A 16,692-nucleotide genomic window follows, 5' to 3' on the forward strand; every position below is an offset into this window, starting at 1 on the left:
TATTTTCTTCTACTTTTAGTCTCTTCCCATGTGGTTTGATGATTTTCTTTAGTGTTATATTTGTGTTCCTTTCTCCCTTATTTTTGTGTATCTTTGTAGGTTTTTGATTTGTAGTTACCATGGAGTTCATATATGTTGCTTTTAACTATATTTACTTGTTTTAAACTCAGTCATTTAAGTTCAAACACACTCTAAGATATCTGCATTTTTTACTCCCCCCACATTTTGTATTTTTGATGTCCTATTTCACATCTTTATGTTTATCCCTTAATTGTTGTAATTAGAGTTGATTTTACAGTTTGTGTCCTTTATCCTTTGTACTAGCTTATTTAAGTGGTTGATCCACTGCCTTTACTATATATTTTCCTTTAACAGTGGGATTTTTTTCCTACCTGTATTTTCTTATTTCTTGTTACAGACTTTTTTTTTTTTTTTAATTGAACGAAGATCCTTTAACATTTCTTGTAAGGTTGGTTAGTGGTGATGAACTCTTTTAGTTTTTGCTTGTCTGGGGAACTCTTTATCTCTCCTACATTTCTGAATAATAACCTTGATGGGTAGATTATCCTAGTTCACAGGTTTTCCCCTTTCAGCACTTTAAATGTATCATGCCACTCTCTTCTGGCCTGCAAAGTTCCAGCTGAAAAATCAGCTGATAGCCTTATGGTGGTTCCCTTGTATGTGACTACTTGTTGTTCCCTTGCTGCCTTTAAAATTCTCTCTTTTTCTTTAACTTCTGCTATTTTAATTATAATATGTCTTGGTGTGGGCCTCTTTGGGTTCATCTTGTTTGAGACTCTGTGCTTCCTAAACCTGGATATCTGTTTCCTTCTCCAGGTTAGGGAAGTTTTCAGCCATAATTTCATCAAACACATTTTCTACCTTTTTCTCTCTCTCTTTTCTTTCTGGAACCTTATAATGCAAATGTTATTATGCTTGATGTTGACCCAGAGGACCAGAGTTCCTTTAAACTATCCTCATTAATTTTTTTTTCCCTTTTTGCTGTTCTGATATGGTGATTTCCACTATTCTATATTACAGGTCACTTATGTATTCTTCTGTATCACCTAATCTGTTATTAATTCCTTCTAGGGTATTTAAAATTTTCAGTTATTGTATTCTTTAGCTCTGATTAAAAAAAAAATTTTTTTTCTAGTTTTCATTGAATTTCTCACTGTGTTCATCTATTCTTTTCCTAAGTTCACTTAGCATTTTTATTACTATTGCTTTGAACTCTTTATCAGGTAAATAGTTTATCTCTGTTTCATTAGGGTTTTTTCTGAGGTTTTATCTTGTTATTTTTTTTTTTTTTTTTGCGGTACGCAGACCTCTCACTGTTGTGGCCTCTCCCGTTGCAGAGCACAGGTTCTGGACGTGCAGGCTCAGTGGCCATGGCTCACGGGCCTAGCCGCTCCGCAGCATGTAGGATCTTCCTGGACCAGGGCATGAACCCGTGTCCCCTGCATCGGCAGGTGGACTCTCAACCACTGTGCCACCAGGGAAGCCCCCTTCTTGTTCTTTTTTGAAACATATTCCTCTGAGTTCTCATTTTGTTTAACTTTCTCTATTTGTGTCTATACAATTAGGTGAAACAGTTACCTATCTCGAGGGCATGTCCTGTGTGGGACCATCCCTATACAGTCTGCATATGCCCAGTGGCTTTGGTTGGAGAGCTGGATCTGAAGTGAGCACAGGCTACTTCACCCAGGGTGCACTGGTAGCCACCACATTAGTGAGAGGTAGGGCTGAAGTTGGAGGGGTTAGAGACAGAGCCAGGTGTCAGCTGGAGTTTTCTCTTATGCTTAATGGTGGTTGCCACCCTACAGGGGAAGGGCCATAGCCTGCAGACCTGGAGCAGAAGCCCTGAGGGTGTTGGGCGTCTCCCTGGTGTGATGGAAGTCTCTTCCCTTGGTTGGGGGTGTGGCCAGGACCTGAAGGCTTAGGGCTGCACTTCTGAGGTGGTTCCACTTTTCCCCAGTGTGTGTGCCTTAATTAGAGGAGAGGTTGGGGCCAGAAGATTTAGAGCTGCACTACTGAGTTGGTCCTGCTCCTTCTCTGTTGTGTGAGTGCTACAGCAATGGCAGTGTCTGCCTTGGTTAGAGGCAGGGCCAGGGTTGGACAGGCTTTTCTCCTTCCCCAGTGAACACACTTGTGCTGGCAATGGTGGCTTCTGCCTTAGCAGGGAACAGCACTAGGGCAAGAGGAGCTGGAGCAGGAGCCTGGTGTGCTCTGGCAGGGGGGTGGGGGGGTGAGGGGGCTGCTGGGGAAGTTCTGTCAGGCCAGCCAGAGCACCAGGCAGTTTTCAATCTATTGTGTTTGCACTGGGACTGAGAGTAAGCAAGTCTGCGTGCACTCTTCCAGAGCGGAGTCTTGGTTTCCTACAGCCCTCTGGAAAGCCCCGCTGGTTTTCAAACCAGCTAAGGGGGTGTGTCTCCTGGTATCAGACACCAGAGATGGAGTGCCTAATCTGTGGCTTAACCCCTCACTTTCTAGGGAGGATCCTGGAGTCTGTAGGATCTTGTCCTCCTTTGGGTCACCCACTGTGGGTGCAGGTCCCAACTAGATTGCTTCCCCTCTCCTCCTACCAGACTCCATGTGGTTTCCTTTATAGCCTTGGTTGTAGAAGAGCTGTGCTGCTAGTCTTCAGATCATTCTTTGTGACAGTTGCTCTATATGTAGTTGTAGCATTTTTTTTTTTTTGCGGTATGCGGGCCTCTCACTGCTGTGGCCTCTCCCGTTGCGGAGCACAGGCTCCGGACGTGCAGGCTCAGCGGCCATGGCTCACGGGCCCAGCCGCTCTGCGGCATGTGGGATCTTCCTGGACCGGTGCACGAACCCGTGTCCCCTGCAACGGCAGGCGGACTCTCAACCACTGCGCCACCAGAGAAGCCCTGTAGTTGTAGCTTTGATGTGTTCATGTGGGGTGGTGGGCTCAGCGTCTTCCTACTCTATCATCTTGATCCTGCCTCCAAAACTGTAGAGATTTTAAAGTAAAATTTCCAAATAGTCTTTCAATCTGTTAGTTGCTAGGAACGCATTTTTTTTTTTTTAAATGAGAAATTCTCTGTCTTTTTGGAAGGCCTCTGTGTCATACAGACTATAGGTAGAATTTCTATATTCTTTTTAGTTCCAAAAGGCCAGACATACTTCTTTTGAATTTTATAAGAAATAAATAATTAGAAAACATTTTCCCCCTCCAGTTGCATTCAACCAACATCACAGATGTGGATGACTGCATACCGCGTATCATGTACAATGTATGAGGCACCTTGCTGGTATTGTAAGTGAAACCAGGGTGAATTGTTTAGTTCCTGCCCTGCAGCCACTCACTTTAGTGTGGGAGACAGGCCAATTAAGAATCTCTAATACATACCAGAAAAAGAGAAACTGTTATAATGGAGATATAATATATGACAGAATTATGCAGGAGTACAAGACAGATTTATCAATATTGCCTGACTTCATGGCAGAGATGAGATTTGAGTTGGACCCAAATGAATGAAAAATGCTTCAGATGTATTTATCAAGAGCAGTGAAGATGGCTTGAGCAAAGATATGAAAACAGAAAAGTAGATGTTGTTTAGAGAAACAATGATTAATCTGTTGTCTTTTGCACGTGTTTAACATGTGTTATAAAATGGATAATTTTATGGAAAATTCTGAATGCTTGGCTATGAAGTTTCAACCCTGAAGAAAGGTACACTATGAAATGATATAATATTTTCCTCTTCTTTTTCTTTTTTTCCCCATGACATTTATAAATACAATAATGGTAATAAATTTAAATGTCTATTAATATGATTTTTTCTTTTTAATGTTCCTGGGTCTAATCCTTCATATTGCCTCCAAATTGCTTCTCTCTGCCTCAAGGAAGATTAGTATTGCTACATCAGAGAATAAAACAACAATAAAAGGGTGAGAGAGAGAGAAGGACATCAGGACTAAGTTTTGAATTGCAGTGTATTTAGCAAGACAATAGCCTTAAAATTTTACTATTGTTGCAATATAAAAAGAATTTCCAAATTCTATAGCTTCCACAGGGATCTGGAGCCAGTGGTCTAATTAGATCTTAGCACCGCTTCCCCAGTGTGCAATGGATTCTGTTTTGAGGCTAAGTTCTCTGGGAAGAAGCAAGATGTGATGCAGAAAAGAAGAGGAAGTAAGAGCTAAACCTAAGTGCTCCATTAGACTGTGGAAAGAGGAGACAAAACCTGATCCGAACAGAAAAGAACATCAATTGTGGAGAGACACTTTCCTGAAAACATTGTGGCTTTGGGCTTCCTTCTCTGCTACCTCCACCTAGCTAAGAAAGCTCATTTATACCCAGACAGAATGTCTCCAAAATGCATGGAAAAAGAAAGCGTTTCTAAAAGACTTACCCAAGAAAGACAGAATCAACCAGAAGAGACAGTTTGATAGAGACGAGATGAAATATTATAGCCCAGGAATTTTAAAGAGTGTCTGGTTTTCCCTTTCACTGCTCAAAGAGATGAGGCTCTCAAAGGAAAATCAGATCAATCATAGAAAATAAAACTACATTTGCTTTGAATATCTGAATGTTGTAATTTTTCTGTTTACCAAAGTACTTCATCCATTTATGTTATTATTTCTTTCTTTCAATTAAACCACACCAATCATATAATAAAAGACTAAAACTATCTCATCCTGGATTATCAAGCCTTGTAGCAACTTGGTTTTCTTATTTGCTTCCTGGATCGCAGGTCAGAACAAGTGATTCATGGCCCACGATTAAGGGTGTCTGGTGAGTCTCATGTACCCCATGAGGAAGGCAGCAGAGAAGCTGATAGAAAGGAAGGAGAGTAAAGGAGATGGGAAGTTCTATGTCTGGTAGAAAGAAGACTGGTGATCCCACAACTCTGAAGTCCAGATTATCTGGACCTAGTGATCACCCCTCGAAGTCGGGTACCACCACTTTGGTACACATAAGACCATATTCAACTCATTTACTATTTCTTGAATTAATTTTTCATTCAGTCAATTTTACAAAAGAAATGTATAGGCTCTTTTCTTCCACTCCTTGTTGCCATTAAGCCTTAATTAATTGCCATACATCTGTTTAAAACTTAGATTTGGCAATATTAACAGATATTAAAAGAAGGACTGTATCATTTCAAACTACCACAAAGAATGAAGAAATGCACATTCGGCATTGTGTGTAAAACTGTCTTGTTAAACAGAACACATGTGCAGTAAAATGAAAAAATATTTCTAGAGATAGAGAGCAGATTAGTGATTGTCAGAGGTAAAAAGGGTGGGATATTGGCACCAAATGGAACTCTTGGGAATAGTGAAAATGTTCTACATCTTTCTTGTTACAGGTGCATCTACTTGTCAAAACTCATTGAACTATACACTTAATGTGCATATCATTCATCACATGTAAATTACACTTCACTGAAGTTAATTAAAAAAATAGAAACACAGTAACTTTGCCAAGCAGTTAAAGAGGTTTAAATGCCTGCTGGGCCGCTTGCAAGCTGAGTGACCTTGAGCAAATGATGACCCCTCTGAACCTCAGTTTCTTTATCAAGTGGGGTTAACAGTAATATCTATCCCCCAGGGTCTGTATTAAGAAAATATGGTAATGTATGTAGAGTACCTACTAAGTGGTCCATGAATGCATATTTTTTTCTATACCTGTACAGCCAAGTTAGAGCTAATAAGAAAATTTTTACTAATAGACTTGAATAATGCAATCCCAATTATAAAAGACAGTTCTTTCATAAAACACCTAAAATCAATGTGTGTTATTATTCTAGTTTTTTCTAATATAAAAATATTATTTCCCTACATTTTATTATTTCAGGAGAAAATGTCATCTTTAGTTCTTCTCACAGAAACTTTGAAGGTAAATCAAGTTTACAATGTGCTCTTAGTAAGGATGATTACTGCAGTGTTCTTTCATTGTTGGGGCTCTAAAGTACACTATACCAATAATAAAAACGGTGACCTTTATTAGCTTATGCCATTAGAAATAACTTCCTTTGAAAGTAAAAGATCCCAGTCTCTTGTTTAGTTCTGTAACCACTTTTGGAATGTTCTACTGAATTCTTTTAAATAAGTTTAATTTATGGCTCAAGGTATCGTGGTGACTTCAGTATGAATTTAATTAATTTAAACACAGACTAGCTTCTGATTCTTTCTGAGATTTACAATGCATCCAAAGATGGTATAAAATCGGTTCACTCCCTCAGAATAAAATGATAAGAGTTATTGCTCTTGGCCTCTCTACAACTGCTCCAGTTAACAAATGTGTTGGCCTTTTAAAATGATGACTAAAAAGCTCACCATCTGAAAGCTAGGCAAGGAATGAGTTTGCCACAAAATATTTAAATGGGATTTCACCAGAAGCTGAGGAAAACCAGAGAAAAATAAACTCTCTTATCTCTTACTCATTTCTTACTTCTCACTTCCACTTGTTTATGAAAAGAACTGGGGATGAGGCACACAGCCTTGCACAGAGTAGATACTTTAAAAGGTTTGGACAGAAAAAGAGGAATGGAATTAAGGTGGGTTTATTTAATTATTTTAATATATGCTAAATATCTTTAATTCTTTGTAACTGACCAATGGTGAGTAGAGTTGGTAAGGAACTCACCTCTTTTGCATTGTGGTGAAGTGTGAGCTATAATTTGGAACACATTCGATTACTAATTTGTACTCCAGCATCAAGGCTTTCCTACAGGTCATTAATTTTAGTGAAGTTTACAATATAGTAGGAGAGGGTTAGGCAAATTTGGGCTTAAGCACTGGCTCTCCAATCCAGTGAACTAGTAGTATGGACTTGATTCCTGCCTGCTCAACTTGAAGACAGTAACAATTACTACCTCATGATTTTTTGAGAGCATTAAATTCAATAGCATATGGCAAAGGCCTGTTTCTACCCTGACATACTGTAGTCTTGACCAATCACCCCTGGCCCCATTTATATAGGGAACTTCCTACGGTATGGGTAGTCATTACATATTGATAGATACTATTGAGAGCAAAATTTAAAATCTTGCCCTTCTGTTTCTTCTATGCAAGGTGGATAGAAAAGAAAACCTGAGCATCATATCTTTACACAATTGCACCCTATCTCTGTTTTAACCATATCAAGTCTTTTCTTGATCTTATATACTTGAAGATATATGCTCTCTATGAAACTCATTTCTTTCTTTAATGTCCTCTTTCTGAAGATGGACTATACTTTTCCAGGCTTTCCTGATAGATGCCTGCATTCTCTTTGGTAATAGGTTACTCTAGGGGCTCTTGTCTCCCTGTTTACAATTCAGCTGGTTTTGCTTTCCTTAAGAACATCGATGTTAGGCAGATGGGCTCTAAGTCAGATGTGCAGATTCCCTTCTTAGTGTTATAACTTATCAGTTTCCTTTTCTATAAAATGGGGTTAATATAATACCAATAGGTTGTTGATATAATTAGATAAAATAAGGTAATTGAAAATTCTTTTATTGAAAATAGTTACTTTTATTATGTTCTTCCATTTGAATCTGCTATGTCCTAAACCTAAACCAATGTTACCTACATTATTTGTGCAAAAATCGCTTGTTTATTGACTCATTAGAATGCAAATTTAAAAGAACTTTATTGCTTCACGTGAGGAAAAAATATTTAATGTTTCTGATGAAACATACATCAAGTCATATTTAGGATCATTTTTTTTAAAACTTTAGAAGTAGCTTAGAAAATGAATATCCTGAAAAGAACGCCTGTATTTACTGTGAAATAAAGTCAAGTGTAACCAAGCGAAAAGAGAATAAAACTAAAACTAGGCACAAAGTCCAGCCATACTGGCCCATTTCTATAATCTCTCTGGTTTCTTTGCCTCCAGACTTCCCCTGCTTTGATCCCTTTAATGCCCAACTCAGAGATAAATCTTGCAAAAATACAATTGTCATCATGTTGATTTCCTGATTAAGAACCTGCAGGGTCTCCCCATATCCTACAGCATCAAGACCCTAATTCTCTACATGAAATTCAAGGTATTTTGTTATCTGGTCCCAATTTATCTAACCAAATTCATCACCTACTACTCTGGCAGACGTGATCCACAGAATCTTTCTATCATACAGATTTAATAGTTTATGGCCTAGGATCTGACATATCAGTGTGTCTAGGGCCATCTAAAGTTGTCTTCTTTACTGGAAACTTCCTTAACTATTAGAATCCACATTCTTAGTTCATGAATTAAATATCAAATCAAAATACACTTATTGTTGCTTAGAAGATGTCAAGCTCTAAGAAACTTTGTTGGAAACTCTGAGGAGCATAAAGATGAATTAGTCACAATTTTGCTTCTAGTCTGTTACTAAGTTTAATGCGACCCACAGGAAGTACCATGAAAGTGGAGGAGAGAAAAGAGTAATGCACATTGTGCATGTGTGTATGTGTGTGTATGTTGGTGGGTGTGCTCAGAGAAGATTTCCAGGATGAGTTGACATTTAAATTGTGCTTGGAAGAAGTCAACTAACCTAAAGGGCACAATAGTGCATAGTGCCTAGGACCCATGATACTGTCAAGGGCCCACAAATAAAATGCTTTAATTTTAATTTCCTTTAAAATTAGAAAAAATTGAATAGTAATAAGATATATAACAATGAACTCAACCAGGATTATATTTGTCTTTATACCAACACAATAATTTTTAATATTTTTATACAGGAAGGGACCCCTGAAGACAAAGTGATCTAGGTTCACAAAAGTCATATTGTCACCCTGCCTGGAAGAATGGATGTGACATTAACGGGTAGAGATGGAAAGAGGAAACAATGTGGGCTACGGTTCCATTGTGGGAAAACACAGGGTGTGTGGGAAATTCCTGGGGAAAGGTAGTGTTGATCAAACATGACAAATGATGTCAATGAAAGGTCAAAAGGTAAATACAGAGGGTGGAATGGAACCATATTATGGAGGCATTATTGTTGGCAATTTTAAAGAGATTTGGACTTGTTGCTGTTTATATTTAGGGCTGTTGAATAGGGGAATGACATGATAACAGGCTCTATATTTAGTGCCTTCATTCAACAAATATTGAATTTTCAAGCACCTTTATTAAGCACCTCTGATGTACTAGATGTTGTGCTACGTGCTGAGCATACAGTAACAGAAAGGGGAGTTCCTGTCATTATGGAGCTAACATTCTAATGGGTTCACCAGACAGTAAACACACAAACTATCAAATAAAGAATAATTTCCCAAAGTGATAAGTGCATTGAAGACAGGAATGAAGGATAATAAATAGAATAAATGTAGAGCGCTGTTGTAGTTGAGAGGGTCAGCATTCCAAACGTGAGGAACATAGCAGAGGGAAGAGCAAGTTCCAAGAGCTGGTAAGTTGACAAGTCTGATATGAGGCTGATGTGACTGGAGTGAGTAAATAAGAGAATGGGTGCATGGGATGAAGTTGGGGAGGAAGTTTACATTTTTACACTTGATTATATAACATGTTATGCTTCTACCCTTGTTAATATTTCTTCTTTTTTATTTGATCCTAACTTGCTTCTTTTTTATTTATCTGTGTAAAGCATTTTGAATCCTTTTTGGAACATGGTGGTGTGCTTAAAATTCTCTTCTCTCCTGTCCAACATCTATCAGTGAGTTGAGATTATGAAAGACATTCAATAAACATTTGTATGACCGGTTTGTGAGTCAGTAGATATATTCAAATATCATATGTAATTCCACTGAAAGGAGCCAAGAATTCAGTTTGGTCTTAAATAAAACAAATTGTCATCTAGTTTACATAGTCCTCTGAACATCTAAAATAAAATAAGAGGTATCACATGGCTACTTTAAACAGTGTTGGCCTGCTTCTTTGACAAATGTGTTTAGCACTAGTCCAAGAGCACACCACGGTTCATGATTCAATGTGCAATTTTATCTGTTGTCATGGTAGACCAAGAAAAATACTACCTAGGAGAAATACTTAGAGATTATTTTTGGAAGTTCCAGTACGTATAGATATAATTTTCCCCAATGTCTCCAAATAAATTTTAAAAATTAAGCTAAAGCAAAAATTTAACATAAAAGGAAGATTCTATTAATTGATATAAGCTTTGGAAGCTTGAAGAAGTTGTGTTCAGATTAAGCATTAATCTATATGTATGGAATAGTTAAGAAAAGCAACAAAATATTATATAACTGTAAAATGAGCATGCAACAAATCTGATAGATTTTGGTACATTCTGCAATGTTTATAGTATTTCTAAATAAAACAATTTGCTAGGGACTGTAGTTTGTCCCTGTATACATTTGTCACAATCATTGATTCTAACTGCTGCTATTTTCTGGGGGGGTTATTGGGGTCTTACACTTTATTTCAATTTCTGTATATAGAATTAATATGTTTCTACTTGTAAATGAATGATTGATTATGAGGAGTTTATATTTATGATAAGCTTGGCTTTTATGAGTGATGAATAAAGCTTAATAATTTTGTATTGGGTAATGCTTAATCTACAAAAGACTAGACAAAGAAGAATTAATCCCTCAATTAGTCTGTCCTCCAACTAAAATTGATAGTTCGCATTTTATAGGAGAGCAAAGTTGAGTCAAGGAGACTTAATCCTCTGATTTTGTGTAAATTTCATCACTTTCCTAGAAACACTAGGATGTAGTTTAGAAGAATGGAGATTTTCAAGTGCAACCAGATTTACAACTCTTGAGGGTGGAGTGATTTATTATTAATTACTTTTATCCTTAAGCACACATTGAAGCATTACTCCTGCACTAAAATCCAGAGAATGTTTATATTAGATCTTCATTTATAATTAAGTTTTGTAGACCTAATTTGGGAATTTTATTGTGTAAATATATATAGCACATTCAGTTTAGCCAAGTATTTTTCAATATAATATCACAGATAGCAAAATTAGTACTATTATGTGTTAAGAAATGACTCTATATGGGGAACCACTTTCCTAGTTTTGCTCTCTTGGAGCTTATGTATGAACCTCTGGTCCAGGAATTTATATTAAAATATATATTTCCATGTAATATGTATACTGAGTGGTTTCATGGAGGACTGAGGAATTTTAAGACCAAAGTGTGGTTTAGAATCACTGTACCACATATTTTAGAGAGAACAACATAGAATTTATAATAAAGTCCAAAATCTGTATGGTAGGATCTGATATTAATTTCCAATTCTTCCACACCGAGGATTAAGGGCCTGCTGTGGACAACCTAAACCAGTATAGATAATAGGGTGATCCTATCAGAGTGGGCTTTTCTACTTTGGATCCCTGAAGATCTTTGTATTATATCTGTGGTTTGTGCTGAGATTGTTTCTTGATGCTGCCCAGCTCTAATGACTAGTTATAATTCTTACTCTTATTTTGTTATCACTAGGTGTTGCTGAATGATTTTACAGTTGTCACTTGATTTTTTAAAAAATATTTTTATTTTTAAACAATCTAAAACTTATAAAAATCACAGGAATAATCCAAATAACATTTTCCTGAGCAATTTGAGACTGAGAGACCAACATGATGTCCCATCACCCCTGAACATGTTAGTATAGAACAAAGACATTCTCCTACATAACCACAATACAGCTATCCAGGAAACTGACATTGATACATTACTACTATCTAATCCTCAGATTCCATTCAAGTTCTGTCAGTAGTCTCTATAAAGTCCTTTATAAGAAAATAATCCAGTCCAGAATCACGCATGACATTTAGTTGTCAAGATCCTTTAAACTCCTTGAGTCTGCAATAGTTCTTTGGTCTTTTCTTGATTTTTCACAACCATGACATTTTTTAATATTATCGGCTTGTTATTTGGTAGAATGTCCCTCAGTTTGGTTTGTCATGTTTCCTTATGATTAAATCAAGGTTATGCAACTTGGGTAGGCACATCACAAAAGTGACCCTGCATTCTTCTCCTTTCATCCTATCAGGTGACACATGGTTTTGATTTGTTCCATTACTGGCGATGTTAATTTTGCTCACTTGATTTAGGTGGTATCTGCCAGGCTCCTTACCATGAAGTTACATTTTTTTTCCCCTTTATAATTAATAAGTATTTTGTGGGGGAGGTACTTTGAGGCTAGGTAAAGATTCCACTTCCCAGCAAAATTTTAATTCATTCATTTATTCATACCACTAAGGATTGACAGATTCTTATTTTATTTAATAGGCTGCAGTCCAATATTCTCATATTTATTTTAATGTTAAAATTGTCCCACATTTCCTTATTGGCTCCCCTTTGAAGGTACCACCTTTGTACTTTTGATATTTCTCCACCATTTTCTGAGAATTTCCTTCTTTCTGATGCAACAAAATTTCCCAGGCTCATCTTCTAATTTCTCTGCCCAATCACAGATTGAATTACTTGCCCAGAGAGTTGTGCTTCCCTTAAGTGGACAATGGTATTTAGAAACCAAAATCTGAGTGAGAGGTATGCTCATTACTATTGGAGATTGCTGATTTCAAGCTTCTCAGTGGAGGGAGGTAGGGAATATATCCAGAGTACGTAAAAATATAAATAGTTATAATAGGTAGGGATATATATTTACATATTGATTTACATTGACATCCATAAATAGTTTATCTATCTGGAATATTAATAGTTCACATCAATATCTCCACTTCCAATGCAACACCACAGAGTTCATTCTAGTTTTCTCCCTTTTCTTATTTGTAACTTTTTGGTATGACATTGAGAAACTAGGCTCTCATTATCCTCAATATATTTATTTGAACAATTATTCTTATGTATCCAATTTCTAAGTGTCATGCTACTATATCCAATCTGCGTGCCCTCGTCGCTCACATTGGGCTCTAATATGCTGTGCAAAGTCATCACTGTCACTGGTCCTTTTCCCATGCAGATATTCTGCTCACTCCATTCAGATTTCAACACCTCCTATCAGATGGCCACCACCATCCTTGGACAGATGCTCTCCTCAAACTGTTTGGCTTCTGACCCTCTGTCAGGGCTGTCTCCTAATGGTATACCCTCCCCATCCTTCTTGAGCTTGGACAACCAGCAGTCTGTTGTCCTCCCTTCCCATGGGAACACACACCTGACTCTACTTGGATGCTAACACCACATAATGGGACATTCGCCCCCCACCCATGTAAGGAAACACTGCTTACTCTTTTGGGGCTTTGTCATCCTAAGGTGGGCTGCCCTCTCTCTTGAAGCTCACCCCTTTGTGGATATCCTCTTGCTATGAACTGAATTGTGTCCCTTCTAAATTCACATGTTGAAGCTCTAACCTCCCAGTGTGATGGTATTTAGAGATGGGACCTTTGGGAGGTAACTGTGGTTAGATGAGGTCATGAAGGTGGGGCCCTCAGGATCAGATTAGTGACTTTATCAGAAAAGAAAGAAGAGAGAGAGAGATCATTCTTTCTCTGCCATTTGAGGGCACAGTGAGAAGGTGGCCATCTGCAAGTCAGGAAGAGTGTCTTCACTAAGAACCAAGTGGTCTGACACCTTGATCTTGGACTTCTCAACCTCGAGAACTGTGATCAATAAATGTCTTTGTTTAAGCTACCCAGTCTAGGGTATTTTGTTATAGCAGCCGGAGCAGACTAATACACCTCCTCACCTCAGTCAGGCTTGAATCACCATCTCCCCTCCTCACGGATGCCCTCCTTAATATTCTCGGACTCTGACACCATGGCCCCTATGTTTACCTTGCTTGGCACTACCTAATGGATTTTCTACAGAATTGTTTAGGGACAGAAAGGAAGAAAGGGAAAAGGAAAGTCACTCTAATCTGCATAATTTTTCCTACAATCCCTTTGATAACTGTTTCCCCCTGAGGTATCAGAATTCTTTTGGATGAATGTAGCCTCTGTATTGATCATGAAGGGTGGGGGGACTTATGCAAATTCTTTAAATAGGAAGACTTACTTCTTGCTTGGAATCACGTTAAAACAGATCTTTCATTTCCATAGTGCCATGATACTTCCTGTATAATGTTATTAAACCTTAACCTAGTGGTAATATTTTGGAGCGCTATCTAATCCCATCATACTCCATATTGTATATGTTTAAAAAATAATACTTTTAGAAAAGATAAAAGTGATGGAAAAATCTGTGTGTTTCTATAGGCAGAATCTATCTATGTACATGTTTTTTCTATTTTAATTTAAATGACAACTTGCTATTCCCGTTTCTGGAAACACTATTAAGCAGATACTTTCATCGCTGGCTCCTTCTCATAATTCATTTAGGGCTATGTTGCTAAAATGTCACCACTTCAGAGAGGTCTTCCTTGGCCACCCAAAATGCCACCTCTCTTTTTGTCACTTTATTCCCTTGTCCTTCCTAACATCTATCAAGATGTATAAATTATATTATTTAATCATTTGTTTGCTTATTGTTTCTCAACCTCAATAAAACTTAAGCTGTGTGTGAAAATGGACTTTATATACCTTATTCATTAAGATGTTTCTAGTACCTTGAATTGTGTCTGGTATATGACATATACTCAGCAAACATTTAAAAAATATACTCAGTGAATATTCGTTGAGTGACTAAAAATGTATGAAGGCATTGAAGAATCAGAAGACTGTAAAAAGCTATAGTGAATATGTGTGAAGTAGGCAAAGTATGAATTTCCATAATTTAGGTGTATTTCAATAGTTCAGGATGGGTCAAGCAGTTGGACAGTAACTAAAAATAATATGAGTTTGGAATTTGAGGGTACTAGCTATAAAGTTTATTAATAGATATGCTAATATCAGGAAAAGCAATAGAGAATCATACATATATACATGTAAAATAAATTTCAAATGTTTCCATGAATAATATATTAATACATCTGCTAATATCAGGAAAAAGTAATAGAGAATTGTATCTCTATGTTTATATTTACCTATACAATTTTTTTAATGTTACCCATGTATTATATATAAATATAACTATTACATTTAATAGTTAATGCATATATAGATAGTAATTGATGCTTACCTCAAATATTTCATTATTTCTACATCTTAAATTAATTATGCAATTTTAACTTGAGGTTGGTAAGAACACATAATTTGGAGAGTAAGCCAAGATCTATTGGGGCACATATGACAGAAACCTCATTTCAAACAGTTTAAGTGAAAATAGATTTTATCTTCTCATGAATCTATAAAATCCAGGGATGTACTTCATACATGGCTAGATACAGGACCATAAATGAAGTTGTTAGTTCTCTCACTTTCTTTGTCTCCCTCTTTCTCCTTATCTCTTTTTGCTTTACTCTTAATGAATTTATTCACAGGCAGACTCTTTCTACATAATTTTTAAAAACTTTATCTCTTGATGGAAGCGGTAGTAAAGTTACATTGTAAAGGGCATGCATGCAAGGAGGGGAGGAATTAATGAGGACAATTTGCCAAGGCTTAGTGATAGCCCAGGGTAAGCCTTGGCTTATACCTTCTCATAATTAGCTTTCGCAGAGCAAAGAAGGAGTGCTTTCAGCCTAAGAGTTCTTGCAAAAATCTTTGTGAGGACTCTGATTGTTGGGGTTTTGTCACATGCTTACCTCTGAATCGATTATTGGAGCCATGGAAACATTCTTTTGGAAAGTTCCAGGTCATGTTTCACCCCTAGAACGGAAGGGTGGGGCAGCTGCACCTAAAACATATGGACTGAAAATGAGAGGAGAGTAAATCTCAGGAGATGTTTCCAGATGATAATAAATACATGCAATATCAGTAGAACTGAGAATTTCCTGTAAGTTAAGACAAAGATTCCGGACATATTTGAAATCTTTTGTTGTATGTCTTTTATTTTTCCCCTGTACTTCTTAATAAGGAAATATTGTCAATGCAGCCACTTTATAGTTCAACTTGAGGCTAATTTTGAGCCCTGGTTCCAAAACGTACTAGGTAATTTGAATAAATGAGAGATACTTCTGCTCTGACTGAAGCAGGATAATTTGACAGCCTCCAAATTTAAAGGTTCTGCTGGTTGTTTCTTTAAAAGTGTGTGTTTGTGTGCGTGTGTGTGGTGTGTTTGTGCATATGTGTATGTGTGTTGAGTATGTGTGTTAAATACAATCTACTTATTTCACTATTTTTTCCATCCCACTGTTATATATCCCACTGTGTCTATGGTGAGGGGTAGGATAAGTTAAGGTCAATTATGTTTGGTATCTTATTTGATTATCTCATAAAATGATGAAAGTTAAATGGCTTGTGAAACACTAGAAGAAAAAGAAATTCAGAATGTTTCTACATTCTTGGGAATAGAGACAGATTTTGTAAGGCTGGGAGGCAATATTCTTTGTGGTTGAGAACAACTACTGAATACCATACACATCTGGGAAGAAATCCAAGAAATTCTTAACAGTCATGAAACATTTGTCAAGTCCCTTACTGCCTCCAAGCATTAATTTCCTTACCCGTAAAATGGCTATACAAATAACACCTAATTCATTGGATTGCTGGAAGATTAAATGAGTTACTATGTGTATATCACTGAGTTTACTATATGGCCCTTAAGAAGCTATTTGTGGTACATTTTGAAACTTCCCCAAATTTCTCTCTTCATAAAGTTATTTTGAGTCAAATCATTTGCCATGAGAAAACTATTGGAAGACAAATATTTTGCCAATGTTAGGCAACACCCAGTAGTTATTAACAGGTTAACCTACATTACTTTTCAGTTTCCTAGAAGAAAGCATGGCTATAGGCCCAAGCAACACAGAGAGGGCAA

At 37.0% G+C, this 16,692-nt stretch overlaps 1 long non-coding RNA gene across 2 annotated transcripts in view; it reads right to left on the bottom strand.

Moving 5' to 3' along the window:
* LOC307186845 overlaps positions 1–16,692 on the bottom strand; it is a 294,281-nt gene that overhangs the window by 75,800 nt on the left and 201,789 nt on the right. For both annotated transcript variants that reach the window (XR_013828481.1, XR_013828482.1), the window contains one exon: positions 15,518–15,623. This is a non-coding gene — a long non-coding RNA (uncharacterized lncRNA). The remainder of the gene's footprint in view (positions 1–15,517; positions 15,624–16,692) is intronic.

Source organism: Stenella coeruleoalba (assembly GCF_951394435.1).
Source record: "Stenella coeruleoalba genome assembly, chromosome: 5".
Lineage (NCBI taxonomy): Eukaryota > Metazoa > Chordata > Mammalia > Artiodactyla > Delphinidae > Stenella > Stenella coeruleoalba.